Genomic DNA, 14,544 nt, shown 5'->3' on the forward strand with positions numbered 1-14,544 from the left:
CTACTTCATTGAAATAAATGTTTCCTTTCAATTGTGTGGCACATTTTGTAGCCGTCTCAAAATAGGAGAATAGTAGTTCTGGAGTTACAGTAGTACCACCAGACACCCCTAAACCAAACTGTGCTGTGACACATCTGTCTTAAAATTGCTTGAGCTTGCTGCTCTCCAGTTAAACTGTAATATGACTGAAACCTGCCCAGAGAATCACAGCTTCCTTGGCTGCTACATGCATACCTCTGACAGCTCTTACAACAGTTGGAACCGGCTGCTATTTCTAAGAGCTATAGCTTGAATGCAGCAGTTTAAAAGTAGAGAGAAATATAAGGTGTTCAAATGGTGTTTTGAAAAGTGGTAAACATTCCTTCTAGAGGAAGGAAAGGTGGCATGCTGGAAGCATTCCAGCAACCTGGCACTGCCAGATATACAGTAGGGTTCTGTACAGTTGAGGATGGAAACCCATTTTGGATAGTCCAGAGGGATAGAGCACTATCCTGGCATGTTTTTGATCAACATTTTTGCTGTTTCTGGTATTTTGCGGTACACTTACAGCAGGTACACTTGTGAAATTAAAAATGTTAATTTCAGATGCCTCATGCAAAATAATAATAATAATAAACAAAAAACTATTTTTTTCTTTTTTTACATTAGCTTTGAACCTACCTTGAAGTGAAATTAGTATCAACACCTCAGACCATCTTAGACCAAACTGCATATGGCTACATCATTATTAGAATAGTGTTTTGTTTTTGGTTTGTGTTTTTCACTGTACAGAAACTGCTTGTAATGCCTTTTGTAAACAATGTTATATGTGCCTCATAATCTGTCTTTCTTTGTCAGAAACCACTTTCACAAGGTGATTTGAGGTTGTTTTTAATAAACATCCCAGATGCTTCACTGAAGTTTCAAAACGTTTCTTATGCTGCCAATTCAAATATAAATAACCTTTTTTGTAATTCATAATGCACTAGGGGACAATCTTAAAGTTGAATCTTTTTTTTTTTTTTTTTTTTTTTCCTGTAAAATGCTTTTAATGTCTGGATTAACTTTGTCTAACTGAGTGAGCTCTACTGTTTCTGCACCCAGGGGACAAATAACACTGACAGACACCAGTGCCCATAAACAGCCAATATCATAAACGGATACAAATGCAAAGAATTGAAAAAACTCAGAAAGCCAAAGCACCCTTGAGATAAGATGTTAAGTAAGTAAACATATTCGCTATTCAGGAAACTGCTGGTGTGCAGTTTCAGTTGGGACTTTTTAAAGAGATCCAGATAACGTCTTTTATTGCGAGGGGTGATGTTGAGGCTACTATAAGTTGAAAAAGAAAAAGCATATTCAGCAACTGATTTACAATAGTATATCTTCACACCCAACGCCATATCTATATTTTAAAGTTTGGTACTTTCACAGGGTTCTAGGAATACATAAAACAAGGTTACAATGTTTTGCATTGTCTAAATGTGATGAAACATTTAAGACATTTGCTATAGGAAGTTATTTATCCTACTGTGAGTGTAGATCACGGTGGCCTACTACTTTTAATGTACCGACATCTGTGGAAGGCCGTTAAGTATGTCAGGGCATTTATTCTTTTTTGTCTTTTTTGATATTTGGTGGTAACCTACTTTCTCATGGTACAGATGCTTTTATATGATTTTGTTCTTGGTGAGATAATATGTCTGTTGACATACCTTGTTTTGAAGGTGCAGTTTATAATCTTGTGAGTGTTACAGTATGTTCCCTGGACTGAATCCCAGATTCTCAATTACAATGTAATTCTCATCCTTTTATTGTTTGAGTAACCAATTTTACTTTCTAAAAATACAACAATTTATTTATTTATTTATTTATTTATTTATTTTTACTGTTTTGTTAAGGTTAAACAATTGCATTACAATCGTTTGAGCCCTGTTTGCCTGCTACTGTACAAAGGATTGAGCTGGGTTTTTTACACTAATTTGATGAGAATCACAGATATTTAGACTTTGTGAGTCAGGGTAGCACAGTATTATTTAATTGAAACTTTAACTTTCCCAGACTGTTTCCAGTATACTAAAATAGTATACCTTATCCCTGCAACCAGTGCCCCAAGTACCTGTTGTATGTAACAGAATAGACCACAGCCTGCTGTTTCCTGTGAGATTTCACCCACTTGACAGCTTGTGTCCCAAAGGTAATGCAGGAAGTAAAATACAATGGCTCTTATCAGTTTCAGTGGTAGCTTAAAATATGGTCCTGTTATTCCAAAGCTTGCTTTGTTAGTGTGGTCAGGCTTCTGACAAGGAGTGGGGGGTTGTCTTGAGTTTATTGGTAAACACAGCAGGCAAATACATTATTTGTTTTTAACTCATAACCTGCAGTCCCGTTTTTAAAATGCCATCTAGTTTTCACTGAACGGTATTGCTAAATTCAACATGCTTTGTTGCACTTTCAACTGTTGCTGACCTTTAACACCTCATCCAAGTAACCTCATCCAATATATGCTTCAAATTTCTAGGTTTATATAAACATTAAAGTTATGGAAACTCCTTTGGCAAAATAGTACCCTTCACTTGTGAGTAATATGGCTGCCATATTGTGGTCCAGTAACTGTTTCCCAAATATAGCATTTTTGTACTTGTATTTATTCCAAGATCCTCTAGGTAAAGATCAACCGTAGGTATCACCCAATAACATTTTATTATTTTGTCATTCATTTCACAAAGTTGCTGCTTCCACACACTCAAAGCATTATACCTTAGAGACAATTTAAGGTAGCAACATATTTCCAGTTCTAAAAACACTGCATGGTAAATATGTCAGTGACCAATAAATCGACCTCTGACCCAATCGTTTTAAAGGTTGTTTGACTTTTTTGGTTTCTTCATGATAGAGATAGACATACATTTTGTGTTAGGGTACGGAAGGCCTGTGCACACTAGCTTACCCGGTCAGGCAGGATTCCATGTCACCTAACATCTGCTTGAGGTGTGATATTGTAAGACCTACGATCCGGTGAGTTGGTCCATTTAGATTGCACCAGACAGTCAGCTAGTGTACTATATGCTTTAAACTAGTAATAATGCAACTTGTAATAAAATAATTATTACTGGTAAAAACATTTATTAGGGAATTGAGGGTTAAAAAAGGATGTGGAGGAAAAGCGCACTTGTAGTGCAAAGGTTATTGTTTGTTAAGCACAAAACAGACAGAACAGTTCTGGTTCATAAAGTTGTTAATCTTGTATGCTTTCCAGGAAAAAAAGACTTTGTTTAGGCTGTTGGAATCCAATAGAAAGCACCTGCAGCGGTGTCATTCTCAGATCAGCTCATGGCAATATAACATTTCATTTATGTTGCTACCTGGATGAGGAATCATTGTTAGCCTTGCAAGTGAGGGTGGCTGTAGTGCTCAGTTTGCTGTTATCAAACTAATTTATGTACGAATTTTAAGCTCCACTGGCTAGGGCAGACTATTTAATTCATAGATCCAGGGCAGTACCTCTCTCCTCTATTTTTCAAAAATTAATAGGCCCTGACAAAAACTCATAGATTTTCATTAAAATTTATTTATTCAATATTATTGTAGCCCAAGAGTGGTTATGATACAGCTAGATACTATAAATCCCCAGTTGTACAATTATTTTAATATATAAAATCAGATGCAATTATATTTCTTCTGTCAAGTAATGTTTTTAAAATTATCTTTCATCAAAATATGCCATTATTCAGAAGTATTCTCAGGTTACACCTGTCAACTTTCGCATTGCATAGAATACTGCATAGAAAGCCCTTTTGCAAAACTAAGCTTACCTTTGAATTCGAAGATGACCACCAACCAATACTTTTGGAATATGCCTGCCTTAGGTAGGTATTCGCTGAGCATTTTATGTCAGAGCTGCCGATAGGCCACTCCGTGGAGTGACGTCCTCGGTCCCGCCTGCCGAGGGAATAAGTAGTTGCTCCGTGGAGCTCACTTCCTCTTTTGCCTCTCACTACGGTAAGGTAAGCAATCTGTGTCACTAACCTGACTGTGTTTTGAAAGAGCTCCTCTGAGTCGACTGCAGTTCCCTTGCATTCGTGCTCAGAGCTGGCTTGCCGCTCTCGTGGAATCAGCGGCTCCATTTGAGCGTCTTTTTTTTTTTCTCACGGCCTGTTTCGATTGTGTCGCAGGCCATCTTTTCTCGGCTGTCCGTCGTATTAGTGTGACTGCCTGTGCAGTATTAGTGTGTGCGTGTGTTGTCTTTCAGCCTACACCTTCAGGTAGAACAGCGTTCCTCCGCCGGGGCTCGGCTTGCCGCCCCGCAGTTGAGCAACAACAGCCAGTCAGCCATGTGTCCTCCACCGGGGCTGTGTTCTAACCTGCCCCTCTGTCGAATAGACCTCGCAAGGTGCCTTGGCCCGCCCACCTCGGTGCGTCGGGCATTCGAAAAAAAAAAAAGTGTGTTCTCCCTTCTTTTTTCTCTTACTAACTGAGCTTTCGTCCGCTGCGGCTTCGACCTGTGTGTCTCTCCTGGTGCATACTGCGCGCTGACCAGGTGGCTAACTACACGCAGTTAGGATAGGCACAGCTGCATTAGCTGCCCCCCGGTGGTTTGGTGCGCGTAGCGCCTCTGTGCTCGGTGCACGTGGCACAGGGCTCGGTGCTCTCTGCCTGTAGACGGTGCTCCACGCTGTAGGCTACGCGCATCCCCGGTTGTGTGACTGCACAAAGTCCAGGCTAGTCACCCTTGTCCAGTTGCTGTGATTGAGCCTGTGTGAAACAGCTCTCTCTCAAGATTTCTGGAGTTCCCCTGCAATTTATTGTTAGAAGCTGGCTTGCCACTTCCCTGGAATTAGAAACTCTGCTTCTGTGAACTCATCTATAAACGCTGCACAACTGCGCTATGTTTAATCTTTTTCTTTTCAACAGCCTACATCGCTTTGTAATTGTAGTCTGCTTTTCTAACCTTACAGCACTTGCAGTTTTGTGTTTTTTCCTTTGCTATTGCAGCTCTGCCACACCCCGCTGTTGAGTTGACCGCTGGATTGTCGGTGCGCTTAAAAATTGAGTTCACCCGCGTTTTCGTGGTGACTGTTCTATTACCCTGACAGCTTAGCTGTTATATGCATGTATGCCTTGCAGTTTAAAAAAAAAAAGTAACCTAACGATTTTAAAACAATTAGTTAGTAGGGATACGTTCTGAATTAAATAGCTAGACTTCAAAGTTCTTGGTTTTTAAAGAGATCTGCTTTGCCTCTTCAAACCTTGTGATAGAAGAGCTTGCCAGATTACCATGTAATGAGATGATTATCTTTTAAAAGACTAAGTCATGTGAGGAGTGAAAAAACAGGCGCCAGAACTGTAAACATGAGTTTTGGATACTTAGAACACCACTTCTGTTCCTTCTGAGTGAAGTTAATGGGTCTCAGTAATTAGAAGGGTAATTAGGAAAAACAACAAATCTTTTGATTTTGAAGATGTAGACACAAATCCATGATCCTTTATGTGGCTGCATGTTTCTGTGATCCACTGTATCACTGCTTTTGCATTGACAGTTATTCCAAATGCTGCTCCAACCTGTTACTTTACAGAGTGTATGATGGCTACTCGCTGCAGTTCAAGCATGGTCCCCCTTCCTTTCGGGGCATGACTGTAACATCAGTCACGAACCTACAGAACGGCGCAGTGGTGTCGAAGGAGGTAGCAGCTCTGCTGCCAAAAAGGGACTAGGAAGGGTTGGAGGAAGGGTTCAACCTAGTACCCAAGCGGGATGGTGGCCTCAGACCGATCCTCTACCTCAGACAGGTCAACCTGTAGAGGTTCAAAATGTTGACGATGCAACAGCTGTTGAGTCAATCAGGCCAAGTGACTGGTTCATCACGGTGAACCTCAAAGACACCTATTTCTACATCCCCATAAATCCAGCGCACAGGAACTGCCTGTGGTTTGCTTTTCAGGAAACTGCATACGAGTTCTGTGTCTTGCCATTTGCCCTCTCCCTAGCTCCCCATGCCTTCTCAAAGTGCATGGTAGCTATCTTGGCTCCATTGAGACAAAGGCATCAGGGTGCTCAATTATCTGGACAGACTGGCTCATTTGTGAGGTAAACACCCATTAGATAATGGTTACATTTCTATTTCAGGGAACCAGGGTCTCCAGCACAAGCAGTGGCCCACATGGAACTTGTCACCAGCCACCTTCAACGGTTGGGCCTTATGGTGAATCATACGAAGTTCACGCCTTCTCACACAGTGTCTTATCTAGGAGTGTGCTTGGATTCCAGGTCCATGCTATCTACTCTGTTGGACGGCTGAGTGCATAGAATAGCCGCCTGTTTAGAGCTCTTTCAGCTCAACCTAGCGCTCATGGTTGTGACGTTCCAGAGACTTCTGGGCTTGATGGCAGCAGCTTCCCAGACCTTTCCATTGTGTCTCCTGCACATGTGCCTTCTGCAGGCCTGGTTCAACAGCAAGGTTTTGTCAGCCTGCGTTGAAAGGCACTGTCTTGGTGAAACAGCCTGCCCATCTGCCCAAGCGCTGCGACCTGCCGCCTATGAAGGATATTGTTCCTCAGTGGAGGCTTAACGTGGTGCTTGATGCACTCATGAAGTCTGCATTTGAGCCCTTGCATTCAGCTGAGCTGAAATTTGTATTGCTGAAAGTGGCTTTCTTGCTTGCAATCATCACCTCCACAAAGTGGGTGAGTGAGATGCAGGCATTTTCAGTTGTTAAGGTCTGCTTAATTTTTGCAGAAGCAGGACAATACCAATCCTGTTTTTTTGCCGAAAACTATTTCAGCATTTCATGTCAACCAGTTGGAGGGAGTCCAAACAGTTTTTGTCTGCTATGGGGCAAACTCCAAAGGTCAAGCCCTGTCTTAACCAGAGGCTGTCCATATGGATAGCAGATACAGTTAGGACTGCCTATGAGCGAGCCAACTTGCCTCCTCCAGAAAAGCTCACTGCCCATTCCACCAGGGGCATGGCAATGTCATGGGCTTTATTCCATGGTACATTTGTCAAGGACATTTGTAATGCAGCGGTATGGGCTGCTCCCCATACCTTTACTACGTTCTATAGATTGAATGTCGTGGAACCTCAAAACACTGGCTTTTGAACTAGACTGTTAAGGGCGGCTTCCGAGTTAACCCTTACAACACAGGCATAGAAGAGCGTTCTCCCTCAATTTCTTAGCCCTAGCTACATGTTACTGGGGTTCCTAATGGTATGCAAAAGGCAGCCTCGGCTTAGCCTTGTAGCATTCCACTCATTCTGCAATCTTGCCCTTGCGACGGCTTTGGTATACTCACCCATTAGGTAATAGTTACATTTTGTACTTGAAAGGGAACGTTAGGTTATTATCATAACCCTGGTTCCCTGAAATAGAAATGTAACCATTAACCTTCATGGTCGCTGCACCCATGATTGCAGCAGGCTTGAAGGGAAAATGACAATGAGATCTGTGCGCGAAGTCCCGTATGTCCTCGGGGTCGGCCATGACTGCAGGCTCGTCAGAGCAGCTTTGCTATAGAATACTTAGGTTTTGGGTCTTTAGGAGGTAAACAGCCATTAGGTAATGGTTACCATGCCGTTCACATAGATTTCAATAAAAAGGCAGCACTACTGTAGTAAAAAAGCTTGACAGATTGATCAATCAGCTGTTTGCACCTCATTACTGAGCAATTGTCTCTGTACTGCACTTTGGCTATTTAATCCCTGTACGCAGTGTTGGGTTTATTTACAGTTTGAAAAAACAGTACTGACTGCCAACAGCAAGCAAGCATGGCTGGAAAGAGAAAAGCGATGAACATCAGCACGAAAATTCAGTGTAAATGAAATGTCTCTGTTAGATGCTGTGCGCTTGCTAAAGCATGCTGGGAACTCTGCCAGTCAGCAAACAATGCAACGTTGCTTCAAAAAGCTAGGGACAATGTTGGACCTGATTATGAACTGGGGAAGGGGATGGGAGTACTCTGTAAGTAATGTGTGTTTGTACACTGTGTAATTCTTGTTCAGATCTGTTAGCGTTCTCTGTGTATTTTGGTGCTTGTGTGACTACAGCTGAAAGACTCTGCCTGTGTGTGAGTGCGTCACTGAGGTGGGTGGGAGCAGGTCTGACACGACCAGTCAGAGATAGGGAGTGTTGGACCAATGAGTGAGGAAGGGGGAGGGACTTGGGTGTGAAGGAGAGAAGCTGGATATGGCAGCGGGAGATTTGAGAGAGAGGCTGAGTTTGTGAGTGAGAAGAGAGGAATGAGAGCCATTGTTTACTAAAAGCTAAACAAAATAAATAAATACAGTGGTTTCCTACTGCATTGAACCACAACTGTTGTCTTTCATTACATCCTGGAAACCCCGCAGCTCCACGCTACAATATTTAAATAAGTCCTGTTTGCCTGCAGGGTGTATCAACTTCAACCTCTGTCTTGATCTCCTGCCTGTTAAAAACAGTGTGCCAGAAAAAGAAAAAGTGTATATAAAAATATATAAAGAACAAAGTGCAGCAGTCCACAATAAAAATCCAAAAAAAGGAGCTCCAGTATCAAAACATGTCCAAAACTAATCGTGTATAAAAACATTCAATTTCCTCTTATAGAATACAATCCAACTTTGCGAGGAAGTTACTGTAAAGCAATCCACCATGCACGTCAATTCTGCTTCTTGGCGTCCACACGATGGAGTGCTATTCTGCCTTTCTCTTTTGGTGAATACATGAATCTAAAAATCCTTATACTCATCGTCTCTCTCTCTCTCTCTCTCTCTCCTTCCGAACCAACCACCAGTATGCCTCGGCTTAAAAATAGTTATTTTTAATACACGACGATAAAAATAATAAATACACTAACAATTAAAAATATCCAGGGTCGACCCGTAGCTAAAAACTAACTAAAAGACAATCATAAAACTCTACCATCACAAACACACATAAATCCTAAAGGGCTGACCGATAATAGGACACTTAGCTTCCCTCTGGGGCGATGATATTCTAGTGTTAGTGTCGTCACTCTCGTTCCAAGGTTGATTTACACAGAGATGAGGTCATCTGCAGCGTTTCCACAGATTTGCCCAACGCTATCCGTCCGCCGCTTTGTTCCTGCAGTAGTCAGTCCCTTCAGTCCTCTGTGGCTCTTCCACTCTCCTTTCAATTCCAATCCAAACAGCACGCCAGTAAGCCTTTTCGCTCCCCCTCTCACCTTCCAGTTCTCCGCGGCTCCAGTCCCGCTTCAGTCTCCCTGCCATCTGTACCTTATCGCAATTAGCAATCGCCAATAAACCAATTTGGCAGCATAGTGTAGCTCTATTCAACTTCAGGTGCCTTAAATTATTAACAATTAAAACAGGAAACCTGACACTCGTTCCTCTATGCATTCTGCCAAGTGCTGTAGAAAAATATGACAGTACTTGGTCACCCCGTGTGACATCTGCAAGGACAGCTTTCAGTTCTTTTACGTCAGATGAAAGTTCACCATTTAGGTCTTGCAAAACAAATAGAATGTGCAACCCATAGTGATCTTGGGCATCAGTCGACTTGTCAGTGACCACTGACAAGCAACCAGACTGTTTTACCAATTCCTTAATCTCCTGCTTGTGATACTCGGCAACGTTAGGTAAGTATTCATGTTTCAGCTAGGCTGACGAAGGAATCGCTCTACCATTTGCTACACTCTGTCTGAAGAATTTACATAACTTTTGGTTGTCCAGTTGTTCAAGAGGGATATTTGCGCAAACAAATGCCTCTGTCAGGTCAAAATGTAATGTGTTTCGTGCCCTCACAGTTTTCAGTGGACATTTTGAACACGGAAGTCACCGTTTTTTGTTTCTTTACGAGTAAAGCAGTCGCAGTACTGCTCTGGATTTCCGCCTTTCTCTTTCGGTGAATACATGAATCTAAATGCCTGTCAACAGCTGATTCTTTGTAGTGATCTACAGTAATGTTGCAGGACGTACAGAAGAGCTTACCTCCATCGCTGTGTAAAACTCTTGCTGGATACTGCTTTAAGTGATCTGCTGCAGACATATTTTTAGACTTTTTAGAGACATCCATTTTCTTGTTTACAGTGTAGTATTTTAATTTCCCGCCTAGATTGCATATAGTCACATGACATAATCACTGCACAGCACTGTGCATGGCGATTCTGCAGTACACGCAGGCACACAGCAGAGATGTACAGTTTTGTTAATGTGATTTTTTTTGTGTGAAATACAAATAATAATTAGGACATTTATTTTAACTTCTTAAGAACATTGTAAAAACCGTGGTATTGGGCTAATTTCACGATTTCCGCGCAGCCCGTGAAATCGTGATTTACACAGGGCCTTACCTATAATTCTAGAGTTACTGCTTTCTCCCACCTTAACTCGAAAACTACTTACGTATTTACTTACTCTCCTGAGCTTACTGGCATACCGGTACCTGTTGTTTTATGTTTTATATAATACCTGTACATATTTATATAAAATATGTATATTTAAATTTTTTTATACCTAAAATTAGTTCAGTTGTTTCTTTCCCCCTTTTTTATATCGATTAGCTGCCTGAATGCCTGAACCTACTGCAAAACCAAGCATGCAAGGGGTGATTTGGCAAGCTGTCCAGCGGAGGAGTTGGTGGAGAGAGCAAGACAGTCTTTCCTGGGTAAGTGACCATGGCACTTAAGTTATATATCTGTTGTTTTTGATACATGTAAGAGAGACACAGTTATAGGGCTTCTGATTTTCAGTTTTAACCGATAAAACTCCCCCGGTAAAAAAATGAAATCGGTGCCTATCCAATAAACACCGGAAAAAACACTGGAAATGGTTAATCAGTTGGTTGACTTTACCCCCTTTCCCTGCAAAAAAATAAATAAAATACAATAACCTACAAAAAAAAAAAAAAAATCAGTGCAGTTGGGCAATGTCCCTTCTTCCTGACTATCTCGCATTGATTCATTCTGAATACTTGAAACCCACCCCAAATACTGAGTGGCAGCACATTCCTACATTTCTATTGGAGGATTGTCACACGCTTGCAAGATTTAAAAAGAGATGTTCTTGCTCGCTAGATTTAAAACTATATTTCAGTACGAAAGGGAGTATTCACAAGCTTGTGGAATTTAAAACAGAATTGCAAATTGTGGCAAAATGTAAACAAATGCCTAAACCCCCGAAGAATACTGCTGACCATAAGGATTTCATTGTTGAAGACAGCAAAGGAAAGAAGGTACACTGAAGAGTGCAAGTACTGTCAAGTTACTATACATATTGTGACACGAAAAAAAAAAAACGCTGAAGAATTTTGGAAATTAACCGAAAACAATAATTTCATACAGTATATAAAAAGCGAAAGCCCCCAATTTTTTTTTTTACATAAAATTCGAAAATAATTTGAAAATTAAAAAAAAAAAAAAATAATTGAAAATTAAAAAAAAAAAATGAAAACAGAAGCCCTAGTTATAACCCTTCAATTGCTACCTCATTTTCATGTTGACATTTTTGGAATATTGAAATGAAGAGAAGTGTTTTTTTTTTTTTTAATATAGTTTAAGCTAGAAGACCTGAATCTGACTCTGACCTGTCTTCATATGTGGATTAGATCTGAGATGTTTGTCTGCCAAAAACAACACCATCAAAACAGCTCAACTATTTCTGGAGTTTTACACAGTATCTGGGCAGACAGGGATAGACGCTGGTTTTATAACTGTGTATAGCCAATCCGGACTCTTGTCTGACAGTCCTTAATCAGTAAATGCACTGTGTTGTTGTTGAGTATTATTTTTGTATAGCATATTATTATGGCTTATGTATAACAGTTAAATGAAAAAAGTGAGCTATTCTCCATGAGAATATAAACGTCTAATCTGATGAAAAGATTATTTCAAATTGTGTGAGGTGAAGGTTGGATTTTAATCTTCTATGCTAAAACCTTGTTTGTGTTATTGTTTGTTAATTTAAAGCTGTTTATACTGCATGAGAATACATTTTTTTCATAGTGTTTTTCAGTCTGATTGACATTGCCTTGCTTATATTAACATATATAGTTAATGTTTTTTATGACAAATATTCAGTGAAACATATGTATTCCAACATCTGTTTTTGCTTAATGTGAAATGAAGAAAACATGTTTTTTTTTTTATATATATATAATTTATAAATGATCTATGGTAACCTGGAGTCTAATGCATTTTACATGTTTTTGATTTGTTATAATGTATCAACCACATAATATTGGTAACATAGGGTAATAAATGTAGACACATATATACTAACTTAAAACAAATACCATTTTTAAAAAGCAACTTGATGTGGAATATCTAGTGTCATAACTAAGGTACATTTAAACAACAGGAACACATTAGTTAAGGGTATTTCATACCCATACTAATTGCCCTTTAATGTGAAGTGATTAGTGATTAGCTCTTGGTAACATGTTATGTAAGGTAAGCGCTAACTAAGGTTTATATTCATAAGGATTGTTCAATCTTTGAGAAATCAACTCTCACTTCTAAGCATGCACCACAGTTTCTGATAAAACGATAACTCTTGAGGTTTTTATGCATATTCATTTTGATTTATATCTAAAATTGGCTTGTCTTAGCTTCGGGATAACACAGTACTTGTCCTGCCAAGTTGTCAAAAATAGGTTTCTGCATTTGTATTTGCTTAAATTGTTTGGAGATAAAAACTCTGATTTATAACAATGTTGAATTTTGTTGAATATTTTCCTTCCTGTGAAACTGACAGGATTTCACATGAGTATTTAGAGATTAGTGTCTGTATACATTTTTATTCCCCACATGTATAACTAAATGTGGTGGCCAATGCGATCCATGTTTACCTGAGCTGTGCACGCATTGACAGATCAGGCGGAACAGGGCCAACAGATGGAAGTTGTTTGCAACCTTCATAGAAGAGTCGTACCAATAATTATATAGTGAACCAGAATTACAGCATGGCAGATGGGAATCCTACAGCAGTTAAGAGACATTGCTATGTATGCCCTCCGTGTTTATCATTGAGATGTAATCAATATTTAAGGATGGTATTGCTTAGAGATGACACGTGAAATTGACACAAAAGTAGGAAACAGTACCTGTACCTTAAAATAATTGTCTCTAGGATTTGGTACACATGGGGAAAAAAATAAGAATGTAGCTGTAGACAAGTTCATTTCTGCAAATATACCCTATGATAGTTATATTAACTGTGAAACAACTTTCTCAGTAAATATTTCATTGTTGGCTGTTACTTGTAGACAGACCCTTGTTCTTTAGTAGGTTCTGCACTGCTTTGCTTCCTTGGCTTATATGGCACTGGCAGTATGAAACTTGCACGATTCTTTTATTTATGAAAGCTTATACCATTTCACACCATTGAATAAACAGATGAGTCTGAGTGCCAGCAAATCTATGTACAGGGGGACACAGCACAGCAGTGTACATTGATAGAATTTCACAGGCTTCACAAGTTTAATGCACTTTGTGTAACAATGTCATTAAAAACAGATGCTCATCGGTGAGTACATTGACATTTACTCAAATGTTCCTGTGTCTTCATTTAATTTCAATCCCAATGTCCATTCTGGGGTGTTTTAGAATGTGTGAAATGCTGTGGTTATAGATTCCAGTATTATAAGCCCCTTTTTGAAATACATCTAAATTAAATGCACATGGGTTTAAAAAATAAGTAAATAAATAAAACATTAAGGACTTAATAATCATAAGCATATGCGTTTTTCTTCAATTACATGCACCAGTGTCAGAGGGGACGGGAACGCCAAAGACATATATTGGGGTAAATATTACAAATTCCAACCATATTCAGCATAACATTATACCCTGCTGTCTGGAACAGGACAATATGTGCAATATAAAAATGAAAATGTTTTTGTTCAGGAGCTACTGTACTTAAAGCAGTCCTATAACTAATCAGCACAATCTGTACACTCCAGGGATAACAGTTGATATCACTCTAAGCTTGAAGTAAAGTAAATCCCAAGATGTATATGTAACAATTACAATAGCATCTGCTGGCTGTTTATGTACAGTGTGTATAACTGTGTGCATAATAAGTGTAAGTAAATTCCTTACATTACATGCTTTTAAAATAAAGTAGCTTTTGGATATATTTTGTTCCAGTGGTCGCATTGACCTCTTGAATATGCTTAAATAACCATATAACAAATATAATTGGAATAGCTTAGTGCTGCGTCTGCCTGAGGACATCATAATCTTTGACAAGACAAAATGAACAGTTTATTGTTTTTCTCTTTCTACAGCACTAGAGATTTAAAGGCTGTTGTTCTCTGATTGGTTAGTGTTGGCACTAGCCAATCGCAGCAGGGCATGACAGTTGGCCAAATTGTGTCAATCCTGACCTGGCAGGGCTGCAATCCACAGTATGGTACAGTCTCAAAGCAAGCTCTCTGCAGGGGCCTTCTGAGCAAATTCTGCTGAAGAGTATGGTGGGTTTGTGATGCGGGAAAGCCGTCCTCTAGGGACTCAAGAAGGAGGTAGATTTGAAATGGGGTATCTAAAAAGTAAAAGAATAGAGAGCCTTCACACCATAGCCATCCCTCTGATTAATGTTACATCTGTTAATGC

This window comes from Acipenser ruthenus, chromosome 4 (assembly GCF_902713425.1).
Source record: "Acipenser ruthenus chromosome 4, fAciRut3.2 maternal haplotype, whole genome shotgun sequence".
NCBI classification, from domain to species: domain Eukaryota; kingdom Metazoa; phylum Chordata; class Actinopteri; order Acipenseriformes; family Acipenseridae; genus Acipenser; species Acipenser ruthenus.